The sequence below is a fragment of the Equus przewalskii genome, chromosome 14 (assembly GCF_037783145.1).
Source record: "Equus przewalskii isolate Varuska chromosome 14, EquPr2, whole genome shotgun sequence".
In the NCBI taxonomy this organism is placed as follows: Eukaryota; Metazoa; Chordata; class Mammalia; order Perissodactyla; family Equidae; genus Equus; species Equus przewalskii.
Genome location: NC_091844.1, coordinates 36,407,697 through 36,430,991, shown reverse-complemented (window position 1 = coordinate 36,430,991; position 23,295 = coordinate 36,407,697). Strand labels below are relative to the sequence as shown.

The 23,295-nt window shown below is 50.8% G+C and overlaps 2 long non-coding RNA genes across 4 annotated transcripts; one reads left to right on the top strand and one right to left on the bottom strand.

Moving 5' to 3' along the window:
- The first annotated feature begins 4,331 nt into the window (after positions 1-4,331).
- On the top strand, positions 4,332-15,172 carry LOC139075537 (uncharacterized). Its single transcript, XR_011526024.1, has 4 exons — positions 4,332-4,468; positions 4,863-5,024; positions 6,589-6,668; positions 14,411-15,172. It is a non-coding gene; the product is annotated as an uncharacterized lncRNA (long non-coding RNA).
- Positions 13,733-23,295, bottom strand: LOC103560875 (uncharacterized). Of its 3 annotated transcripts, none has more exons than XR_547303.2 (3): positions 23,138-23,282; positions 22,907-23,053; positions 13,733-15,374 (listed from the first exon to the last, which is right to left on the bottom strand). It is a non-coding gene; the product is annotated as an uncharacterized lncRNA (long non-coding RNA). The 3 variants fall into 3 exon arrangements; XR_011526023.1 differs by lacking the exon at positions 13,733-15,374 and adding an exon at positions 18,142-18,837 and having other exon boundaries at positions 23,138-23,295; XR_011526022.1 differs by lacking the exon at positions 13,733-15,374 and adding an exon at positions 18,150-18,537 and having other exon boundaries at positions 23,138-23,276.

The window sequence follows — 23,295 nt, the reverse complement described above, 5'->3', positions numbered from 1 at the left end:
CAGGAAAAGATGCATCCTGAGCCAGAAGGCGAGAAGATGGGGCGCCTTGTGGCCAACAGTCTCTCTTTTCTCTGTGAAATTAGAGGTCAGCTGCAAAGGGAGTGTGGCGGGAGTTGGGTAGGCCATTTGAGAGCCATGGTGAAGATTTGAAACCAGCCCTGTGGTGAAGGAGGCGAATGGTGCCAGGCCAGCCAGGCCCGGTAATGGGACTGCCAAGCCAGGGTAAGCTCCGGTGTGGAGACTGGAGACCGTGCACTGAGAATGGCCTCTGGTCACATTGTTGGGTGCTTTCCCCAGCAGCCTCACCAGCCCCCGATAGGGTCACTCCCCACTGCAGTTTACCCAGCACAGTTCCAGTTGTAGCACTTAAAGCCTGGAATCCCAGGAAGTCCCCCAATGCAACCAGGCAAACCTGGACAACAGTTTGTTACCCTAGCTCATGTGTGGCAGCAGCGAAAGTAAAGTTGCATGGACCCGTGGGTAGCTTCGTGGGTAAGCGTGTGGAAGGGTGGCAGGGAGTCAGGAGTGGAGGGAGCCAGCAAGAGAAGGGTGAAGGTGACCTGCTATGCAAGGGTTCTGGGAGGAACTGAAAGATGGCAATGACGGGAAAGAGTAGATGGAACTGGAGAGACAGAAAGGGCCATGGGACTGAGTTCCCCAGGAGAGTGGACTTAATGTGAAAAAGGATTTTAAGAGCTGGGAGGAAGCAATGAGGATGCTTTGGGCTGCAAGTCACAAAAACCTGACTCAAAGTAGCTTAAACAATATGGAGATGTATCAGCCACATAACAGGAAGGGCAGGTTTAGGGGTGGCTGATTCAGTGGCCCAACAATGTCATCAGAGAATCATGTTCTTTCCATCTCTCTGTCCAGCTACCTTCACTGTTGGAGTCATCCTCAGACTAGAGGAAATGGTCAGCTCCAGACATGACAACGTAGAGTGAGAAGAAAGACTGTCTCTTCCTACGAGTTTCTCTTAGAAACAAGGACCTTTTTCTCAGAGGTCCCCTAGTGGACTTCCCTTCACCTCTCATTGGCCAGGACTGGGTCACTTACTTATTCTAGAACCAATTGTTGGCAACATAGGCCAATCAGACCCACTCTGGAGCATGGGGTGGGGTCGGCTTCCCTTGAGGCACGTGGCTGCATGGGGGACAGACCATGGAGCTCTGTTAAAACTGGAGTTCTGTTAGAAAGAAAGATGTGGGGGTGGTTGCTGACTGCAAAACCAATAGAGTCCATCACAGACAGTAGTGGGCAAGTGGGATACGAATGCTATTGATGCTATATGCTATGAATACTATATGAGATATATGCTACATGCTATATTCATCTGTGCTGTGAATGCTATATGAAATATATGCTACATGCATATATGCTATGAATGCTATATGAAATATATGCTATATTCATCTATGCTACGAATGCTATTGTGAAAACTATTCCACCTTAGTTTTTTTTTTTTTAAAGATTTTATTTTTTTTGTTTTTCTCCCCAAAGCCCCCAGTACATAGTTGTATTTCTTCATCATGGGTCCTTCTAGTTGTGGCATGTGGGACGCTGCCTCAGCGTGGTTTGATGAGCAGTGCCATGTCCGCGTCCAGGATTCGAACCAACGAAACACTGGGCCGCCTGCAGCGGAGCGCGCCAACTTAACCACTCGGCCACGGGGCCAGCTCCATCCACTTTAGCTTTTCACCTGCTCAGATTTTCACTGGCTCTCTTCTGCTATGAGATGCATTACATACTCATTAGCTCTAACCAATATGGCAGGAAACCTTTAATCATTTATTCACAACAATCCTTAGCTCTGGCCAAGCATGTCGAGCCCCTGATCCTAGAACACACCTTGTGTATTCTTACCTCCTTGCCTTTCCCGGTCCTTGGAATATAGCCTCCCGCCCCTCCCCCCAGCCTTCTAACAGGTAGCTAAAGCCTACCCATCCATCAGGGCCTGGCGCAAACAGAATTGCTTAGCCTATAGCCATTAGTGCCCTGAAGAAACTTCCAGACCATCCAGCCCAGTATCATCTGTCTTCAGGGATCTCCCTGTGTAGACATAGCTCCTGGAGAGTGGGTCCAGTTTTACACTTCTCAGGGGTCCTCTTAGCCCCCAGCACAATGACTGATACACACAACAGATGCTCACTAAGTACTTATCGACTGACAGGTTAATCAATAAATGCTCGCAGACTGAGGAGCGAGTGTAGCCCTCCCTGCTTTTGAATCTGCAGACTGGCTCTCAGGAGAGAGAGCTGAGGAAGGTAGGGAGGAGAGGCTGGCTGTGAACCCAGGAGGCACTGCTGGGCAGCCCCGGGATGTGAGGGTGGGGAACAAAGCGATCACAAAGCTGAAAGGCGCAGAAATTAGCACCCCTCAAACAGACATGTTAACTGGCAAACTATAACCCTTGACTGTCTTCTAAGATACACTTTGGTGTCATCTCTGCTAAAGTGAGTCCGTCTGCTGCCACCCGTCACTGGCCATTTTTATCCCAACCCTTAAGGTGGGGATCTTTGGTGGGAGGGAGATGAAGAGGCATCCTTGGAAGAGCCCACAGAGACCTCCCTGCCTTTCTCTCCCCAGAGGGGTGGGAGCCTCTGGGGTCCTTTTCATTCCTGATGGCCGCAGCAGCAGGTCTGAATCTCCCCTGATTATTTTGGATTCCCAGAGATCCTGAAAGATCCCGAGGATTCCGGATCCACTCTAAGCTTCACGGATAGGTCTCCTTTAGTGATTAGCAGTCCTGGCCAGGCTTGTTTGTTTTGAGAGTTCAGCAGCCAGTGAGCAAACGTTTGCTGAGGGCCTACTTATGTGGGGGACACCAGAGCAAGCACGAGAGAGAATCCCCTAGGAGGAGGTCACAGTGCAGTAGAGGCCTCAAGGTTAACGAACACCTGCAACGATTAGCAAATGATGTGACCATAATGATCTGTGGGCTCAGACTGTCCTGGTCTTCCCGGCACCATCCGCCTCCAAATTCTCTTCAACAACTTCACCACCGCAGCCATTGGGGTGGACGCCACCAGCCAGGAGAAGAGGAGGTCACTTCTCCTGGTTACGAGGTTGTAAGGGGAGAAATCGGGGGCAGCAAGGTCATGTTCCAGCTTAGGGGGCAGCCAGCTTGAGAGGGGAACACGAACCTAAAGAAAAAAAACATCCTGGGGGCTGGCCCCGTGGCCGAGTGGTTAAGTTCGTGCGCTCCACTGCAGGCGGCCCAGTGTTTTGTTGGTTCGAATCCTGGGTGCGGACATGGCACTGCTCATCAAACCACGCTGAGGCGGCATCCCACATGCCACAACTAGACGGACCTACAATGAAGAATATACAACTATGTACTGGGGGGCTTTGGGGAGAAAAAGGAAAAAAATAAAATCTTTACAAAAACATCCTGGAGACAGGTCAGGTGGGGACAGACGGACAGGTGGAGTTTAAGTCCCTAGTTGGCCAGGGCTCCCTGAGCCCCCAGCTCTAGCTTGGAACTTCCCTCAGATTGGTTATGATGGGGTTCAGGACACGCTACCCCAAAATATGGCACCTTGGCACACTGAATATTTTAAGCTGAAGGAGTTTGAGAAAAGGCAGAGCAGGAAGGTCACTCTGACCCCCTCTTCCCTGAAACAGGCCAGAAACCCCCATGTGAGAGGTGCCCCCCATTCCCAGAGGGAAAGAGCATCCTTATCTCTGAAGACAGGGACGCCAAGAAGAATCCTGCAAACAGGACTTGCTGAGTGTCCCCCAGCGCACTCCTCTCCTACTCCTTAACCTGTCATATTCCTCCATGACCGTCTGCTCGTCATCAAACCTAACAGAAAATAGGTACCCAGCTCTAACTGTTTCTTCGGTTCAGACCCGAAGAAACATTTCCTTATGAAGCCTCCCGTGTCACGTAAAACTTCCATTAAGGGGGCCGGCCCGGTGGCTCAGGGGTTAAGTTCGCACGTCCTGCTTCTTGGCAGCCCGGGGTTCGCCACTTCGGATCCCAGGTGCGGACATGGCACCGATTGGCACGCCATGCTGTGGCAGGCATCCCACATATAAAGTAGAGGAAGATGGGCATGGATGTTAGCTCAGGGCCAGTCTTCCTCAGCAAAAAGAGGAGGATTGGCAGATGTTAGCTCAGGGCTAATCTTCCTCAAAAAAAAAAACTAAAAAACTTCTATTAAATGAATTTATATGTTTTTCTCCTGTTAATCTGTCTGCCAGAGAAGTTGCAGACCCAGCCAGGGACCCTAAGAGGGCTGAGGAAAACATATTCCTCCCCACAGTTACAAGAGCCAATGCGTCCCCTGCTTTTTCCTTTTAGGTAGTGCAGGCCAGGTCCCCACCCTGCAGTCAACGGAGCCCCAGGAACGAACACAATGTCTAGCCAGGGCTGGAATAATTCAGGAAGGTGGCCTTGAAGGATGGAGGGGAGAGAGAGCAGCCCAAGTGGAGAGGAGGACAGGAAAGAAGGCTCTAGAGAGACGTGAGCAGGGACAATGGCCAGACAGGCTGGAGGGTGGGTCTGGGAGGGTGCATGTGGAGGCTGGGGGCAGTTGGACAGGGTGCCCGAGTGAAGCTTCTGTCCAGGGATCCCTGGGCAGGGAGCTACGGCTCCTGCCGCTGGAGGCAGGCCCTGAGGATGCCTGGCCTCAGCGCTTGCTCAGGGAGGCCGGCAGCTGTCTGCGGGGCCGGCCTCCCTCGGGCACACTTCCTCTGCACGGGGTGATCCCTTCCCACTGCATAAAGCGGGGCTCGGACTGTGTGCTCAGGTTACGCCCAGCTCACCGGTGATGCCATCCCATAGCTGGCTTTGTGTCATGTCCATGTTCTGTTCACATCCCCTCCAACCGTTCTATTCTTTCACTTCTAACCCTCAGCTTCTCTGATTTCCCATTTTTAAAATGTCTGAAAACTTGCTCACCGTCGAGACCCCTGCTCTGGGGAGGAGGAATGGCAGCTAAAGGACCTGAAATCTCTACTTTTCTGAATCTGCATTGGACACCCCAGCCAGCAGCTTCTGAATCGTAAACCAGACAAAGGCAAGGTTCTGGATGTTCTCATGGCAACCCTGATTTACACCCCAGAAGGAGCCTTCTGGATAGCCTACTGGGTCCTGGGGGGTTTTCACTGGGCAGTGTTTGCATCAAAGGCCTGTTCGCCAGCGACCTCAGGGATCTGCCGTCCTGAGGCGGCCCTCCTCCCTCCCTGCCCCACCCACCCTCTGACCTCGCTCCTTCCTGCCCGCACCAAGGTGGGGCCCAGTCACCCTCCCCCACTCGCCCTCTGACTCAGTGGAAGCCGGTGGCCACTTCCCCCCACCCCACCCACGCTCACATTCCAATGGCCAGCTCACTCGCTTCTTGGCACTCGACCCACACCCACCAGACCTCTGCCTAGAGTAGATAGTCCTCTTTTTATGGGACAGTTTACCACCAGGGCCAGCCCCGTAATGGCAGGGGTCACGTGTGCCTCAGCCTCTGCGTGCATGCTCTTCCAAAGCCAGTAGCTGATCTCTGTGTATCTTCCTTTTGACCCTTGATCCACTTGGGACATTTTGTTTAAGGGACTAGAGACTTCTTCAGTGTGGTACCTAGCACAGTGCTGACTCAACATATGTTTGAGGAAAGGAGTTTAAAAAAAGAGAGAGATTAAAAATGGAGAGTACTCGGGGGGGGGGGGGGCGGGGGGGGCGGGGAGGAACCCAGGCTTCCCAGCACCTCACAGATGCCACACCTCCATAAGGATAAAGGTGGAAGTGGTGACACCTGGGCTGAAGCCCCAGCTCTGCTACTCTGAGGTCTCTTATGACTGCCTAGGCCTCCGGTCCTCACCTGTATTCTGGGATGATGGGTCTGTGTTTCATCAGCTCCAGGATGGCCAGGGTTTCATCTTTTCATATCTCTGAAACTGGGCTAGGTCTTCCAGTTGAGACAGGAGTGGGGACTTGTATTACTGTTTGCTGCAGTGTCCCTGCCTGCAGGAGGAGCCCACATCTGGCCTGTCGCGCTCAGGGGTGGCCAGGTGACTCACTCTGGCCAATGGAGTGTGGAGGGGAGTGACATGTATGACTTCCAGGCTGAAGCTTTAAAAGACAGTGTGGTGGGGGCTGGCTCGGTGGCATAGTGCTTAAGTTCACATGCTCCACTTTGGGGACTCAGGGTTTGCGAGTTCAGATCCTGGGCACGGACCTACACGCTGTTCATCAGGCCATGCTGTGGTGGTGTCCCACATAGAAAATAGAAGAGGATTGGCACAGATGTTAGTTCAGCGGCAACTGTCCTCACGCCAAAAAAAAAAAGGGAGATTGGCAACAGATGTTAGCTCAGGGCCAACCTTCCTCACCAAAAAAATAAAAGACTGTGTGGGGTCACCTCAACAGGCAGCCAAGCTCCAGATGGAGGCTGGTCCATGGGCCTGGATCCCACAGGGAAGATGATGTGCGCTAAGCTGTACCAAATGGGCATTTAAGGGGAGAGAAACATAAGCCTTTCTTCTCTCACCATTGAACTTTGGGGTTCTGTGTTCTGACAGCTCAGTCTAGCATATCCTGACTGGTATGGCATCTTCCAGTTAATTGACAGGGTTTTTTTCTTTCTTTCTTAGTGGTACATAATGGTGCAACTCACAATCGATGGCATCGTCGATTGGATGAAACACAGCAGTACCTCTCACAGACTGAATGGGTAAGTCCACGCACCTCACTTCGCACAATGCCTAGCCCACAGCAAGCGTGCAATTCCCATCAGCGCTTGTTGTGTTTCCAGCCCTCTGCACATCACCAGTGTTCATTACGAATTTGGAGTAATGATCTGATGACCAGAAAGCCGGCAGCCCCCTCAGATCCCTTGTGGGCTGAGAAAAGGTATAAATAAGTTCAAGAAAGTCACGACTTTGGCCCTTGCCGTGAGGGGCTCTTTGAGGGAGGGGGTGTTTCAGACGGCCTTCCCGGAAGCCAGCCCCTGAAAAAGCCGCTTGTTTTGGTAGATACCTAAAAATGCTGATTTTTTTTTTTTAAAGATTGGCCCCTGAGCTAACAACTGTTGCCAATCTTTTTGTGTGTGGGTGCTTTTTCTCCTTGAATCCCCGCAGTACATAGTTGTATACTTTAGTTGTGGGTCCTCCTAGTTGTGGCATGTGGGACATCACCTCAACGTGGCCTGAGGGCAGTGCCATGTCCACGCGCAGGATCTGAACCAGAGAAACCCTGGGCCATGGAAGCAGAGCGCGCAAACTTAACCACTCGGCCACAGAGCCAGCCCTGATTTTTTTCTTATTAATTAACAGTTTGTCATCTGGGATATGAGAAGGTGGGAGAAACTACTAAATTGTAGGATGGCAAGCTTTTGGTGCAACAGAATAAAGAAACTCCGTACTCTTTTAGATGGAGCAAGATATAAGAATCTTGATTTTTTGCAGCATTAGGTATCAGCCACAGATCCAATCTGAAGATAGCAGACTTCCAGCTAATTCCTTACGCTCTGTTTTGGACCCCTGTGCTTTGGAACAGCAACCAGTCCTGTCTCTGACTCTTCATCGCCACTGTCCACCCCTTCAGCATCCACCGCCCTGAAGCTCATGCTACCTGCCTGCCCCCTCCTTCACTTCCTCCACTCAGGAAGATGACAGAAGCCATTTATCTGAAAGTATTAGTGACATATGCATTCCTTTCGCAGGAGCATTGGTATTTTAAAAGGGAACCTAGGAAGTGAAAAGGAAATTACAGGACAGTGTGTAGGGTTGTGTTAGGGATCTGTTAATTGCAAGAAACAGAAACAGAAACTCACTCAAGCTGGCTTGGGTTAAAAAGGAAGAAGGCTTATTTTTAGGAAACTGGAATCCACAGGAAACTTGGTGGAGATAGAGCAGTGTGGCCTTGAGCGAGCTCCCCTCTCTGACTCTGGGGTTTTGTAGTCCCTCATCCCTCCTGCCTGTGTCCTCCTCAGTCTTTACTCTCAGCAGATGGCTTTTTTCACTCAGTTGTCAGCTTGTACATGGCCCATCACAGCTGCCCTAAAACGGTGGCCCCTGCACCTCGTGACTACGGGACTTTCTCTTTCAAGCGCCAACACCAACTAACCAGAGTTTCTCTGATGTAATTGCTAATACCTGAGAGGGAGGATCTGGCTTCATGCAGCCTACAGCTTGGGGTCAGTTGACCACATCAGGTTCAATCAGCTGTGGTGCTGCCACTATTGGGCAAGTTAGTTTCTCTAAAAAGACAGCATGGTTGGTATGTCATACAGAATTTGGTTTGGCTGCATGTGGCAGAATACCCAAAATAAAAAATAGAAATGTATTTCTTTCTCATCTAAGAGGTGAGCAGTCCAGGAGTGGTATGCTGCCTTTTGATCGCTACCTTGGTATGTGACTTCTGTCCCCAAAGTTACCTCATGATCCAAGATGGCTGCCGAAGTGCCATTCATCACATCATGTTGGGTTGCAGGCTGGAAAGAGGAAAGGAAGAAAGACTAAAGCTGTTTCCTACTTCCTGCTGAGTCAGCTCTCTTTAAGCAGCCTTATCAGGAGTCCCACAGAACACATCCATTTATGTCATTGCCTGAACCTAGTCACCTAGTCACACCTACCTGCAAGAAGGTCTGGGAAATGGAGGTTTTTAGCAAGACACATTGACACCCAGAATATAATTAGAGTTCAGCCACCAAAAAAAGAAGCAAGAATGGGTACTGAGCGAGACTCAGAATCTCAGCTACAGGGACTGGCCCGGTGGCACAGCGGTTAAGTTCTCACATTCTGCTTTGGCGGCCTGGGGTTCACAGGTTCGGATCCCATGTGTGGACATGGCACCGCCTGGCAAGCCGTGCTGTGGCAGGCATCCCATATATAAACTGGAGGAAGATGGCCACAGATGTTAGCTCAGGGCCAGTCTTCCTCAGCAAAAAGAGGAGCATTGGCAGCAGATGTTAGCTCAGGGCTGTCCTTCCTCAAAAAAAAAAAAAAAAAGAATCTCAGCCACAGTTGGGGAGGAACTATAGGACATCTCTAGCATGTTTTTAAGTTTCCTTTTTGTGTAAGAAAGATGTGTCACTTTGGAAATTAAAAAAAAAATAAGTAAAAGGACCACTTTGGAAAAAACGAGAAAAACTCTGGAAAAGAAAGATCAGTGCTTAACCCAGAGGAATAATTTCTGGAGGTGGAATTTCAGGCACTGGAGAGACGGTGGTGTTTGAGGAGTGGGAGCTGAGACCTTGTCAGGGACCCTTGTCACTCCACGTGAACATGTGGAAGGCCTGCCCCGTCTGTGGGAGGGCTCCATAGGCACGGACGTCCACTCCCTCCTGCACTGCGTGTCTGTCTGCCCCTCCCTTCTCCATGTCACGGTGTCACTCACGGAGGTGGAGTGTGAAACTCACAGTCCACTCCAGTGAGTGAGTCATGCTCTTCTCTTTATCTCACCACAGTCACCCTCTAGGCAACCACCTGAGAGCTCTTTCTAAAATGAAAGCAAGTCCGTCCCTCCGCTGTTTAAATCCTTCTCAGCCTCCCTGACCAAGGCAGGGCAACTCCCTCCCCATGGGGCCCTTCCCTTATTTTCAGCCCCGCCTTCTGCCTCCCTTTGCCCAGATCCAGCTTCCAAGAAGCTTCTGTCCCTGGAATGCTCTGCCCCTAATTCGCCTACCTGGCAAACTCCTACTTTCCCTTCAATGCCCTGATCACAGCCACCTCCTCTGTGAGGCCTTCCTTGATTGCCCACAGGCATGGGCCTTTTTCTCTTTCTTGTGTTCCTGTGACCCTTTGTGTACCCATCTCTGCCAGCAGGTCTGTCTTCTACCCCTGAGCATGAGCTCTTTCAGAGCAGGGACTGGGCATTATTCTTGTCTCGATGCCAAGCACAGTGGAAGGCAGGAGAGCATAATGGTCACAAGCATAGACTCTGGTGCCACCCACCTGAGTTCACAGCCAAGCTCTGCTACTTACTGTGACTTAACATTGCCATGCCTCAGTTTCCCTTCCTGTAAAAAGGGGATAAAGCTACTTCCTACCCGACGAGTTTTGTTGAAGTTTAAATGGGGGAGCACATTCAAAGGGTTTGTCACTCATTCTGACTTATTGCTGTTATCTTTACTGTTTCTGAGTCAATGTCGCAGGAGGGGCACACACAGCCCCAGCTCCATGATTTGGGGCAGGCAAGACCCTGTCTCTGCGGGATGCAGGCCCATGTTACTCAAAAACATTTCACCGCAATGACATCCTGGTATGGCGACTTCCTGGAGAACTTCAGGGAAGTTACGAAACACGGTCCCTGCTTGAAGGACCTTGCGTATTTCCTCAGCCCTTGTGCCTTTGCTGCCTTTGCCGGAAGCACACTGAGCAATCCAGGCGGAGCGCTGGAAAGGCTTGGCTGGCAGGGTGGTGCCCAGAGCCGCAGCAGGAACGGGCTCTGGGGGAGACGGGGCTTTCTAGGCATGGTGGAGAAGCATCGTCTGAGGCCGGCAGGCTTCGCCATGCTGAAGCGGAGTGTGCGCCCGCGTGGCGTTTATGTGGGGCTTTCTATTGCTTCCGTCCTGGTGAGGTTCAGTTGATCCGCATCACGGAGAGACGAGGCGCAGAGAAGGGAAATGCTTTGCTCCACCAGGGTGACACGGGAAGTTATTGGAGAGGCTGGACTAGATCCTTGGTTCATTCAATAACATATATTTATGGAGCCCGCTCTGCGCCAGGCCCAATTCCAGCTGTGGAGGACTCAGCAGAGAGCAAGGCAGACAGGGTCTTGACGTCCCCCCAGTGGGGACGGCAGACAATAATCCAGGAAGCAAATATATGCCATATTTCACTGATTCACTGATTCTAGGATGCCCCCCTCCAATAAAAAATCTCTGGGATCAGAGGGGGTGCTTCTTACAGCTGGTGGTATGTCTTCAGAACATTTTTTCTTTGATAGTGATACATAAAATAATGTTGCACCTCACAACTGATGGCATCTGAGATTTAATAAAATATAATAATATAATTCAGGGGATGGCATCCTAGCCCTCCTTGATACTGATTTATTTTCCATCCAAGCAAGTTACAGTAGAAACCCGAAGCCTGAAATGAACAATGATTTCTCTGACTGGTCTATTTCTGGGACTTCTTTAGAATATTCAGCTCTTTCAGTTATATTTTTGTGAATACACTTTCCTTTGAAATCAACAAAGATACTGTCTGTAACAGTAAGGAATTTGTTTGGCTGCAAATAAGAGAAAATCCAACCAATAGTGACTTACACTAACTTGCGTACTCCTAGGGCTGGTGCAGCTGCTCAAATAAGTCATCAGGTACCTAGGCTTCTATCATTTAGCTCTGCCAGCCTTAATTCATGACTTTAGTCCTCATGGTCACAAGATGGCTACTGCACTTCCTGGCCTCACACCCATGTCTCAGGCAGGAAGAAGGAGGAAGGGCCAAGGGCTTGTCAGTCCATTTTTTTTTTTAAGTCAGGAAAACAAGCTTTTCCAGAAGTCTCACTTGGCTGACTGCCTCCATCTGGTAGGTCAGTGTGGTGTCATATGCGCACCCTGAGTTAGAAGGTGGCTATGCACAAGGGAGTTGTGGAGGAAGATGAGAAGCAGCAGTGTCTGCTCTGCTGAAGAAACAGCACAACGCAGCTCTCATGAGCGCGCCGTGTGTTAAGTGTTTGAGGGCACTGGTGGTGGGAATCAGGAGGAGGAGGGGCCCCATTTCCTACTCCTGAAGGGAAATCGCTAAACAGATGTGTCTCACCTGAAACCGTGACAGAAGCCAGTCAGCACATGTTGAGGCAAAGCCTGGGTTTCTTCACACTTGTCTCCAGAGATCTGGCCAGCTCGAGGAACAGGATGGTCTCAGAGACACTGGCCACATGTTACTAACCACTCACTAACTCCAAATACGAGGGAAACAGACATTCCAGATCAGGGTAATGAACCCCTGACTCGGAGCAGAGAGGCCTTTCTTCCCAGAGAGACGGAAAGGACTCCATCAAGAGGACAGTAGCCCACAAGGGAACAGGATTGCTGATAGGGAGCCAGAAGGTGGGAAAGTCTCCTTGACCACATGCCAGTGTCCTGAGGGCAGGACGCACCTTGGGCAAGGCCCGGCCAGGTGCTTGCATCCAGGGGAGCGGGAAGTGGGGCTGAGTCGGGTTTGGGGGGGGAGCCCGGGGAGGGATTGGCTGTTGGGGGAGCAAGCACATTAATAAAGGTGTCGCCTTTTGACTACCTTCTTTACCAGTCTGGTGGTCTTGCTTTTCCAAATATCTTCTCATCCTAGGTGTGTCAACCTGTTAATACGAATCCTTTTGGAAAGGGTTGACAGGCTGTACACACTCACAAAACGGATTGATACCTACAGTGCTAGATTGCAAAAACGGCCACAATCCGTCACGGCTCCCTTATGCTCGCTGCTTTGCAAGTTGACTTTGCAGCCCTTCCCACCAAGAGCAACGGCCATTTCCCCGCTCCCTGAATTCAGGCTGCCCTGGTGACTTTCTTCGCCTGGTAGAAGGCAGTGGGTGTTGTTTATGCAGTTCTGAGCCTAGGCCTCAAGAGAACGTGCCTGCCCCTTCTCTCTCTGGAAATCATGGGAACAGGCTGGGCTAGCCTGCTGCAGAATGCAGGGCCATGTGGAGCAGAGGCGCCGCCCCCACGGAGGCCATCCTAGACCAGCCGGCCCCAGCCCACCAGGCAGTCTACTGCAGAGCCTGCCAAACTGCAGCATCGTGAGCTAAGGAACAGTGTTGGTTTAAGCCACTAAGTTTTGGATGGTTTGTTAAACAAAGAGCTAACTGACACACGTAGTATGTGCCAGACACTGGTTAGGTACTTTCTGTAATTGACCTATTTCTTTGAACAATGTTAGTACCTAGCAGTGTGTAGAATATGAATTTTGGGGAAAAATAGCCCCCAGCTGGCTCCTCAGTTTGCTTCTGCCTGTTCTTCTGTTCTGATTGAATTTCTGTGTAGTCATTTGCTCCAAGGAGCTTTCAGCCTCTGACAAAAGGACCAGAATGTTCTGTGATAACCCCCTACCATTCCTCAGTCTGCTGTCACTTAAAGGTAGGTGGGGTGAGGGAAGTGGCACTCCAGCTGGAATCCATCCAGCTTCTCATCCTGCAAGCAGCTCTTTGGGGAGCTTTCTTGCTGTTTTTAAGCAACTGTAGGTTCCTAGATGTCAGGGACCAAGAGACGATCCTTTAGTGCACTTCTCAGACAGTCCTCAGGCACCAAGGGAGGAATGCGAGATACTCCATTCTTTCTATGCAGACAGAAGCGGGAGTAAATGGAAGGTGGTAGCTTAAAGCCCTTGGCAGGATGACAGTCACGAAAGCAGTGACCGTGGTAAGTGTCTACCTAGGGCAGCCTCACGCCCAGCAGGGAGGTGCAGCCTCAGGCTGGCGAGGCTGCTGCCTGGATGCGGCCCTCCTGCATGGATCTCCTCACTCTGCTCTTGCTGTGGGATGCGAGGCACAGTTTGCCGCAGGCCCTTGGGGTAACAGACACTTATTTAAAGTCAAGGTGTCTGCCAAAAGATAATAGCTTTAAATGTAAAATTACAAATCATTATGGGTAATGTGATGCAAATTGCAATAGAAGCATTGGCGGTGTTTTACTTTGACTTCATTTTTGCTTTTCTCTCACTGCCAGCCTTGTCTAAAGCTGCTGCTAGGGACAACTTATTCACACACCATTTACCCTTCCGCTATGGTACTGATATTGTCCACTCAGGGAGGACAACAGTGGAGGCCAAGGAGACGTGGGGGAGCCCTCTCTTCCACACAAACTTTGTTTATTTCTAAGAAACCCAGTTTTCACTTTTTTGACATCGGTTTCCTCATTTACCCTCTAGACAGAGCCTGGACGTGTTCAATTTCCGCTGGGAATTGGACGTCAATTTTAATGGTTAATCCAAAATTCATTCTTCGCCTCATCAAATGCTAAGCGAAGGCTTTTAAATAACCAGTTGGCTGGATTTGATTCCTTTACAGTCCATGAGCCTGTGATGGAGGAAGAAAGACTCGTAAGCACCCTGGTCCTCAAAACCTCAAACCTGGGTTCTGTGTTCTTTCTTCCCAGGGACAGGGGATAATTGAAAAGTGGTCACCTCTCTACCGCTTTCCGGTAGAGCCCTGGGGAGATAGCTGTTGCTGGACTGAAGGTCTGTCTCTGAGCAGCAAAGCCAGGAAAGAAAGGAATAAGCAGCAAGAAATACAGAAGTGTTAAAACACTCTTTTCAAATGTTTTATATCGAAGTTCTTTCAAGGAAGGAGGCTCAAATTGGCTGACCATTCGGTTCCTGAGGGAAGCCCTGCCAGATGTATTCCCAAACACAGCGGACGTCTCCAGGGTGACTGCCCAAAGGACTTTGGACAACGGTTTCCAGTCTTCGGGGTTTAGAACTGTCTCCTTGCGGGGCTGTGTGGGTCTCACTTCATCTTCCTCTTTTTCAGCTCCCCGGTGGCCACCTGTTTCCGAGGAGCTCAGCACTCATAATGACAAGGAAACCTAGAGGCTGAAAATAGAGCTGATTTCCCAGAATCTCAGGTACCGAGAGGGGTGGGGACTTCTTGGACATGAGTTCACATTCGCTGATGAAACGCAGCTGTCATGTGCCCCACAGCTCCGTCCAGCTCCTGGTGACAGGGAAGGAAGCCAGTGTCGCTGGGAAATACTGCAGAGGTTTTCACGCGAAGGGCTGAGCTTCCACACGCTGGAAAGGTGGGCCAGACTCAAATGAACCTGCCGCTTGGACTGCCTTTTCTAAAGAAAGTGCTCCATCAATTCCTAACTGTGGGAACTGCATTAGATCAATAGCCCATAACTCTCATTTTAATGTTTGTCACCTGAGCCCTGGAGGTCATGTGAATGAGGTCTGTCAGCCCAGGCAGGTCCTCCCTGAGACCACTGGCTTCTGCAGCACACTTCAGATGGGTGTGAAACTGGTCATTTCAAAAGAAGCTTTGTAACTTGTCCAGATGGTCCTTAGCCCATCACATTATGCACAACCTAGCAGCAAGGTATCCTCAGTTATTAATACTGCTCACAGCACACCTGAGGCAGAACATCTCCGTCCCCAGCTTCTTTGCTCACGGTGTTGACCCAAGAAAATAATAATAGCAAACATTATATATTAGTTTTCTATTGCTGTGTAACATAAATTATCCCAAAACTTAGCTGCTTCAAACAACAATAAACTTTTATTATCTCACACAGTTTCTGTGGGTCAGAAATTCAGGAGTAACTTACCTTGACAGCTCTGGTTCAGGGTCTCTTACAAGGTTTTAGTCAAGATATTAGCTGAGGCTGCAATCATCTGAAGGCTTGACTGGGGCTGGAGGATCCACTTCCAAGATGGCGCCCTCACTTGCCTGGCAGCTTGGTGCTGGCTGTTGGTAAGAGGTCTCAGCTCCTAAACTATGTGAAAGTATTACTTTGATTAAATTTTTAAAATATATATTAAACTAGGGGCCGGCCCACAGCCAAGTGGTTAAGTTCACCCACTTCGCTTCGGTGGCCCAGGGTTTTGCCAGTTCAGATCCTGGGCACAGACTTAGCACCACTCATCAGGCCATGCTGAGGTGGCATCCCATGTGCCACAACTAGAAGGACCCAAAGCTAGAATACACAACTATGTACCGGGAGGATTTGGGGAGAAGAAGAAGAAAAAAAAGATTGGGAACAAATGTTAGCTCAGGGCCAATCTTTAAAAAAAAGAAAAAGAAGAGAAAGGCTTAAAATCAATAATCTAAGTTAAAAAAAAAATATATATATATATATATTAAACTAAGTAAATAAATATTCATGAGGACGGATCTAAAACCAAATTTCCCTATCGTAGTAATTTTGTCTGCTCTGCTTTATGCTGCCACCTGTCTCCCCTGGGTACACGTCTGTCTCCCCCATGAGCTGCATGCTCCTTGGGGTCAGGAGCCTTGGGTTTTTCATATTTCTAGTGCCCTGCCACCCCTTGTCCCTGCCCAGCTCCTCTTCCTTCATTGCCCAGCATGACACATACACAGAAGGGGCTCAATGTGAAGGGAATTCAATAGAATCCCTTTCTACCTGTAGTACATTCTGCAGCGGGGAAAACACTGACTCCGAGGAGAGTCTCAACCCGTGTTCAATTAGAGAAGCAGAAATATGGATCTCAACTGTGCTGGTTTGATTCCCTCAAATGGACTCATAACATCAGGGGAGCAGAGTTGGGTGGATGGCAGGCACAGAGGAGCAGGAGCAGAGAGTGATTTCTTTTCTAAGATGGGTCAGGAGCTTCACTCCACCTGGAGTCCCGGGCAGAGTGGCCATGTTGGAAGGTGGCTGGCCATCCTCAAACGTGGTTCTGAGGGCTGACCTGCGGCTCCTCACGGTGGAGAAATCGGTCCCTGGCAGAGCCGTGGGAGCACAGAGCGAAACAAACCCTTCTCGTTTAAAAAGGAAAATGTGTTCTCTGCCCCCCAGACTACTCCTGTGGGTTCATCTCTGCACCAGCCCTGGCAGGAAGGGGAGGAGGAAGAAAAAGAGGAAGGAGGGGGCGTTTCCTCTCACAGACGGGGCTGCCAACGCAGCAGCTGCTCTAAGAGTCCTCTTCTCTGTGGGTCTTCCAGACAATACGGCCCTGCTACTTGCCCAGAAAATACTTTGTCCGGTGGTGCTCCCACTCGAGCATGTGCTCCTCCCTGTTCCGGGTCCCACATCTCCATTGCCGCCTGGCCAGCCTCTCCAGGCAGAACACTTCCCTCGCTGCTCCCCACTTGGCCACCCTCCTTTGTCTTTGAAGGCCCGAGTAGGTCAGGACTCCTTTGGTTTTCCATGAAAGAAACCCACTTCGCATTAGCTTAAACTAGAAAAGGAACATGTGAACAGAATTACTGTATGACCTGCAATTCCACTCCTAGGTATACACCCCAAAGAACTGAAAACAGGTATTCAAGCAAATACTTATACATGACTGTTCATAGCACCATTATTCATAATAGCCAAAGGTAGAAACAACTGAGATGTCCATCAGAATGGACAAACAGAATGTGGTATGTATATCCACACAGTGCACTATTATTCAGCCCTAAAGAGGAATGAAGTACTTAAACAGTCTACAACACGGATAAACCTTGAAAACATCATGCTAAGTGAATGTACTCCATGCCACTGAACCACACATTTTAAAATGGTTAATGGTTAATTTTATGTTATGTGAAATTTACCTCAATTAAAAAACTAAAGAAAGAAAAAACCCAATCCTTAAAAAATAAAATCTAGTGACAATTTGGGGAAAAAAGGGATCTATGGGCTCCTGTAAACGAAAAGTCCGAGATGGACCCTGCTGGCTTCAGACATGTCTGGATCCTGGGGCTTGGCGATGCTTCAGGGTTTTGTCTCCATGTCTCAGCTCCTTGCTCATCTCGGCAGCCCTCATGTGGTGGGAGCCAACGACTGCTGCCAGTTCTGGTGTCACATGATGCTTAGAGAGCAAGAAAGGAGACTTCTTCCTGCCTTGGTCATGTGTCTGTCCTTGGACCAATCCAAGGGTCAAACCCTTGACCAGGGTTTGGAGACTTCTGACTGATCTGGCTCCAGTCACATGGTCACCCCCGTGGCCAGCCCAGAATGGGGTCGGGGAGAAGGTATGAGGTCAGCGCCACCCAAAGCTCACGGGCTGAATGGGTTACTGTGGATGGGGAAAGCGTGATTCCCCAAAGGAAAGTATGCTGGGTAGCAAAAGTAACCCTCCACAGAGCCTTCAACGGGCTTTCTTGCCTTCTTGGATGGCCCTCACCTCTCCCCCCACCACGTGCCCAGGCTCAACTCCCTCCCAGTGTCTCAGCCCACTGGGCCCACTGGGACCTCCCTTGCCAGCACCACTCCATTCAAGAGCAGAATCCAGCTGTGTAGGTGGCTGTGTTAATGTGCTTAGTCTTTACAGAGAGTGAGTTGGCACTGTGTGCTAAATTTTGAACGTTCTTATCTTTTGACCCTGCAGTTATGGTTTTAGGAATATATCTTAAGCAAAAAGTCAGCAAGGGTGCAGAGACCTATACACATAGGGATAGCCTCTGAGTAATTGCTGATAACAGTGAACATAGAATAACGTAAATGATCATCAGCAGGGGAGGGGTTAAATAAATTACGGTGAAGACAAATGAAGGACTGCCATGCAGCTGTTTAAAAGGACAACACAACAAGTCACTTAGTGACCTGAACATGAAATTTAATTATTTAAAAAAGGATACAGAAAGAAAGCATAATATGACCTCATCTTTAAACAACATAACCCTTGTAAATGAGAGGGGAGACCACAGGGTTCAGTCTCTATTTAGACTTAGTGCATAGTTTAATGGGCAAAATTAATACAAAATAAATTCCATTATTTAATCACCTTTCTGGAAGAACATTAAAAAGACTTCAGGGGCCAGCCCGGTGGCTCAGCGGTTAAGTTCGCACGTTCCGCTTCTCTGCGGCCTGGGGTTCACCGGTTTGGATCCTGGGTGCCGACATGGCACCACTTGGCATGCCATGCTGTGGTAGGCGTCCCACATATAAAGTAGAGGAAGGTGGGCACAGATGTTAGCTCAGGGCCAGGCTTCCTCAGCAAAAAAAAGAGGAGGACAAGCAGTAGTTAGCTCAGGGCTAATCTTCCTCAAAAAAATAAAAAATAAAAAAATAAAAAGCCTCCAGGTTGTAATCACATCGGCCCCTCTCAGAGGCTCCTTCCTCCAAGCCCAGTTTTCTCTGCCCTGTAGCTGCTCCACAGCCTCGAATGGGCTACAGTCTGAACACGCTCCTGACTTTTCCCTGCTCTGGACCTCTTCCTCGTCCCACTGCATTGCTTTGTTATGTAGATAACTTAGCTCTTCTCAGCACGTAATAACTCTTCCTCTCTCTAGAAGACAGAAGTGAGGGGAAACCGAACAGACAAATTCAGGATTTTCTTCAGTGGGCAGGGGGAGGAGAAAGCCTAGGACCACTCATGTTAATAATTTTGTCTCATGTAAAAACATGTATCTGCACGCACAGAAAATAGTACAGGAAAAATATACAAAAGTGCTATCAGGGCGACCACTGTGTGGTGGGATTGTAGGTGATTTTTTTGCTCCCTTCTTTATACCTTTTGTCTGAATTTCTTTTTATAGATCATGTTCTACTTATATTCAGAAAGAAGCTTTTTTTTTTTTTTTTAAAGAAGAAGGCTTCGTACTGTGGCATATTTCTTTTTATTCCTTTTTTACCCCCCAAGATCCAGCAAAGGATAAAGAGAATTGAGGCACTGAATTCATCCTCAACACAGAATGATTTTTCTTTTTTCTCTAATTTTAGAACTTTAAAAAAGTAACTCCCCTTCACACATTACAGGAAATATGAATAAAAGAACATTGCTTAGTAGGTTTATAAATTTTATCCATAACATGCTACTGTGCAGATTCATTTGAAATAAAGCAGGCTGAGCCCAGGTGTAAGGACTAAGCTCGTTCTGAGGGCCAAGGTGAGTCCCTCCACCGCCTGGGGCTGGGGGTGGGGGTGCCGCTCTCCCTCAGCAGCTGCCCCTGCAAACTCCCCTTCTTCTAGTGGAAGCTGACCCATGCAGCCTGGCCACTGGGTGTTAGCGACTCCACGCTGCCACGTTGAAGTTTCCACAGCCCCTCGTGAGAACCTCCAGTGGGTGTGAGTGACCTTGGCCTTGGGCAAAGCCAAGCGGGAACTCCCCCTCTGCTGACTTGCCCTGTGAGAGCTCTGGGGTCTGAGCAGGGTAAAAACTACCCCGCTGCCTATTTTTCTCTTCCTGCTGGGTCCCTCCTCAGCTCCTCCGCCACCTCCCCTGGGTCCTCTCTGGCCAGCTCCGTTTTGTGTTTGGGCCAAGTGGGAAAAAAGCATTTGGCTCTGCTCCTTGTTTGTCAGGAGTCCAGCATTACCAGGGGTCTCGCCTGGTTTCAAGTATTTCCCGGTGCCTTTCCTTGCTCCGTAGTCAAGTTTCTAGCCAGGATTTCTTGGCTCTGGGAGAGATTGAGTGCCTGTCTGAGCCTTCGAGGCCTGTGTTTCATTTGCAGCCGCCTGGCTCTAACTGGGTGACAGTCCTGGCCCTCCCCATCAGTGAGCCCATCCCCTCTGCTTGGCCAGCAGAGGAGGCCCTTTGTGTCGTCGTCCTGTCGCTTGGGAGGGAGGAGGCTCCTAGTTTCCGTCCCCAGCCCTGTGTCCTGGGTTTACTGCCATCCCACCTCAGGTTCAGGGGTGGCACTGCCTTCCAAGAGCGAGCAATTCCTGCCTGTCTGCAAAGCAGGAATGCCAACCCCAAACCGCCCCAGCCCCTAACTGTTTCTAAGGCAGACGAGGACCTGCTCAGCACCTGGTGCTTTCCTGCTAGAAACTTCCAGCTGTTCTGATCTTTCACACAGGGCTTGGCAAGGCTGAAAAGGTCTGGAAGCAAATGAATTCAGGAAGCCTGCAGAACATCAGGCCCGGACTGGTGGGCCTCTCCCTCTCCCTGATTAAGGAACCCTCATAGACTCCCCAGTCACTTCCTGCCTTTGGATCCATCTGGGGCAGAGGGCCTGATGGGACCACTAGCCCCTGGAGTCTAAGCCCCAGGGAAGAGCCAGCAGTTTACCGTTGTGACACCATGCCCCAGGCAAGGTGCCCAAGGGTTGCCAGGCCAGTGCAGAGAAAGGGTGTGAGCCAGGGCTGCAGTTTCCAGGAGCCAACTTGGGAGCCTGTTAAGGACATGGGCACAGAAGCAAAGAACCTGGGGACCCTGATGTGTCCTCATCACCATAGGTGACCCATGCCCTGCCATCCTGGGGGTGAGGGGGGCTGTGAATGTCCAAATAATGCATCCTTGACAAAAACTTTCTCTCCTCCTCTTCTTTCAGGCTATAATGTATTTCCTGAGCTCTCGTTTGCTATTCTTTTAGGTACCACGATCACTGAAGGTCCCACTAAATACCCAAGTATTTGTAGCCCATCGACGGTAACAGTCAGGGGCGAGCAATTATAATCATCCGAGGAGGAAAAGGGCACTGTTGGTGAGGTTTTCCTCTTTGCACGTCTGACACCCTAGTAAGTAGGTAAGAGATAAACCAGTAGTTGGAAAGGCGCCCTGCCTGTGTGCCCCATCCTGTCAGCCCAGCATGGACTTCCAGCTGCCTCCCCCAGGGTCACTAAACCGCCCCAGCTGACTTCCGCCTGGGAGCGAGCGCAGCAGAGGCCCGGCTGGGGTGTTAGGGAAAGCTGGGTTAGGCGCTGCCTTTGAACCCAGGGAATCCCCTGGGTAGCGAGTGGGACCGGCGTGGGGGTGGGAAGAGCTGCAGTTCTCATCTGCTGCAGGGCGGGCGGGGACAAGTCACAGTGACTTGGGTTTGGCCCGCCCTGGCTAACACGAGGACTGTTACACCCTTCACCTGGTTGGGTCCTCACATCGCCCCGCTCAGAGGGGGTAGGTACCACCCTCCACTACAGATAAGGAAACTGAGGTTCAGAGCTTCCAGGACTGCCCAAGGTCTCTCTGCTGGCAACCCCTGAGCAGGGCCTGGGTCCCCAGCGTCCTGTCTCCCGGGCCGGGGAGGGGAGGGCTGGGCCCTCTGGGTGGCGCAGTTGCCTTCCGGCTCCGCGCCCGGAGGCGGCGAGGGGCGGGGGCGGAGGGGCCCGCAGCCGGCAGGCCCTCGCCCCCGGGCGCCCCCGCTCCAGCCCGGCGGGGACGGCGCCGCAGCCAGCGGCTCCCGGCGGAGGCTTGGCCGCGGCCATTGGCCGCTCGGAGGCGGGCGGGGGGGCGCGGGCGCGGCGTCGGGTTACTGGGCGCCCGCGGCGGCCGCGGGGAGGGGCGCGCGGCAGCTGGCGGGTGGGGGCGGGGCGCGCCCGGGCAGAGGGACCCCCCCCCCTCCCCTGCCCCCAGCACGGGCCCCGTCCTCGGCCTTAAAGGGAAACCATGACCGCATTTGTATCCAACTCCATGAACAAACAGCTGTGAAGCGCCCTGACGGGTCAGGTGCTGTGTTGGACTTGAGCGGGTGCAGAGTGGCATAGCTGGGGTTCTGCCCGGACTCGCGTCTAATTGAGGCAACAAGATATTCACACGGAAGAACGCTGAAGACAGCAGGAAGTAGATGATAAGGCCTAACGGAGAAGCTTGAGCAATCAAAGTTATTGGGGTTCCCCGAAAAGGAAGTCCAAACACTCCTCACCCCCAGTCCCCCAGGGGGAATCTGGGAAGTTGCCACAAAGGGGCTGCCCTGATGCCCGCTCCGGGCCTCCAAAGCCCAGGGAAAGCAATCCCATCGTGCCTCACGCCCACCCACCTCAGCCCCACCCGTACCCCACATTGCTGAACCTGCCAAACCCTACGTGGTGCCCACCCTTCCTTCGCTCCCAAACCCTACTCCGTGCTTCTACTCTGAGTCTCCTCCAAGACTAGGACCCTGGCTTCCTTCTTCCTGAAGCCAGCCTGTACCCTGAGGACACTGCAGTCTCCATAGCCCTCTCCAATAGAGGCTGTTTTACCCCTCAGGCCATGCACTTGACGGCCTGGAGATGTCCTCACTCAGCATTGAAGTTCCCAATCTGTTTCTTCTTCCACCTTCAAAAACCCAGCTCCTTTGGAATGCATTTCATCAGGGTTTACTACCCACCGCTCCTCCTCCTCCTAATTAGTGTCACCTTATCATCCTCTTGGTCACTTTCTCTGTCCCTTGATGATTTTAGCACCAGGCTCTTTCTCCTCCACTGTCATCACTCTTGGTGACCTAGCATCAATGCTAGTGACCCATCCAACACCCTGGCCCATAAGTCCCTTGAGTGCCTTAGCCCTAGTAATACATTTTTCTTGCCCCACCTTAGCTTCCTGGTCATGCCCTAGACCTCAGAACCCTGAATGTCTACACCATCCTTAAAATCTCAAAGATCCCACCCCCTGCCAGCCCTCCAGCTCCCTCACTCCCGTCCTTCCGCTCCACCAGTCCTCCTACCAGAGACTTCCAGGCCATCGCTCTGCGGTTTCTTCAGGATTTATCTCCCTTCAGGTCTTCACTTCTCAGCCAGCTGAGATTTCATAATCCAGCACGCGAAATCCCCTGCAAACACTCTTAACTTCCTTGCGCTGTTCTCGGATCCACCTGGAGAAAACCCAACTGTGGTTAAATCACACTGTTTACTTCACACCTGCAACGGAGCAGTTGAACCCTGCCGAAGAAAATTACCCAGCTCCTCTGGATGGAGTCACCTCACATTTATAGCATAAATTTCAAATGGGCATTTGAACTGCTGGACAATCCTACTACGGTTTCTTAGAAAATTCCTTTTCCCTCTCCACAGTGCAACCATTTCACACTTTCTCCCCTCTCTGCGTATTTTCAAC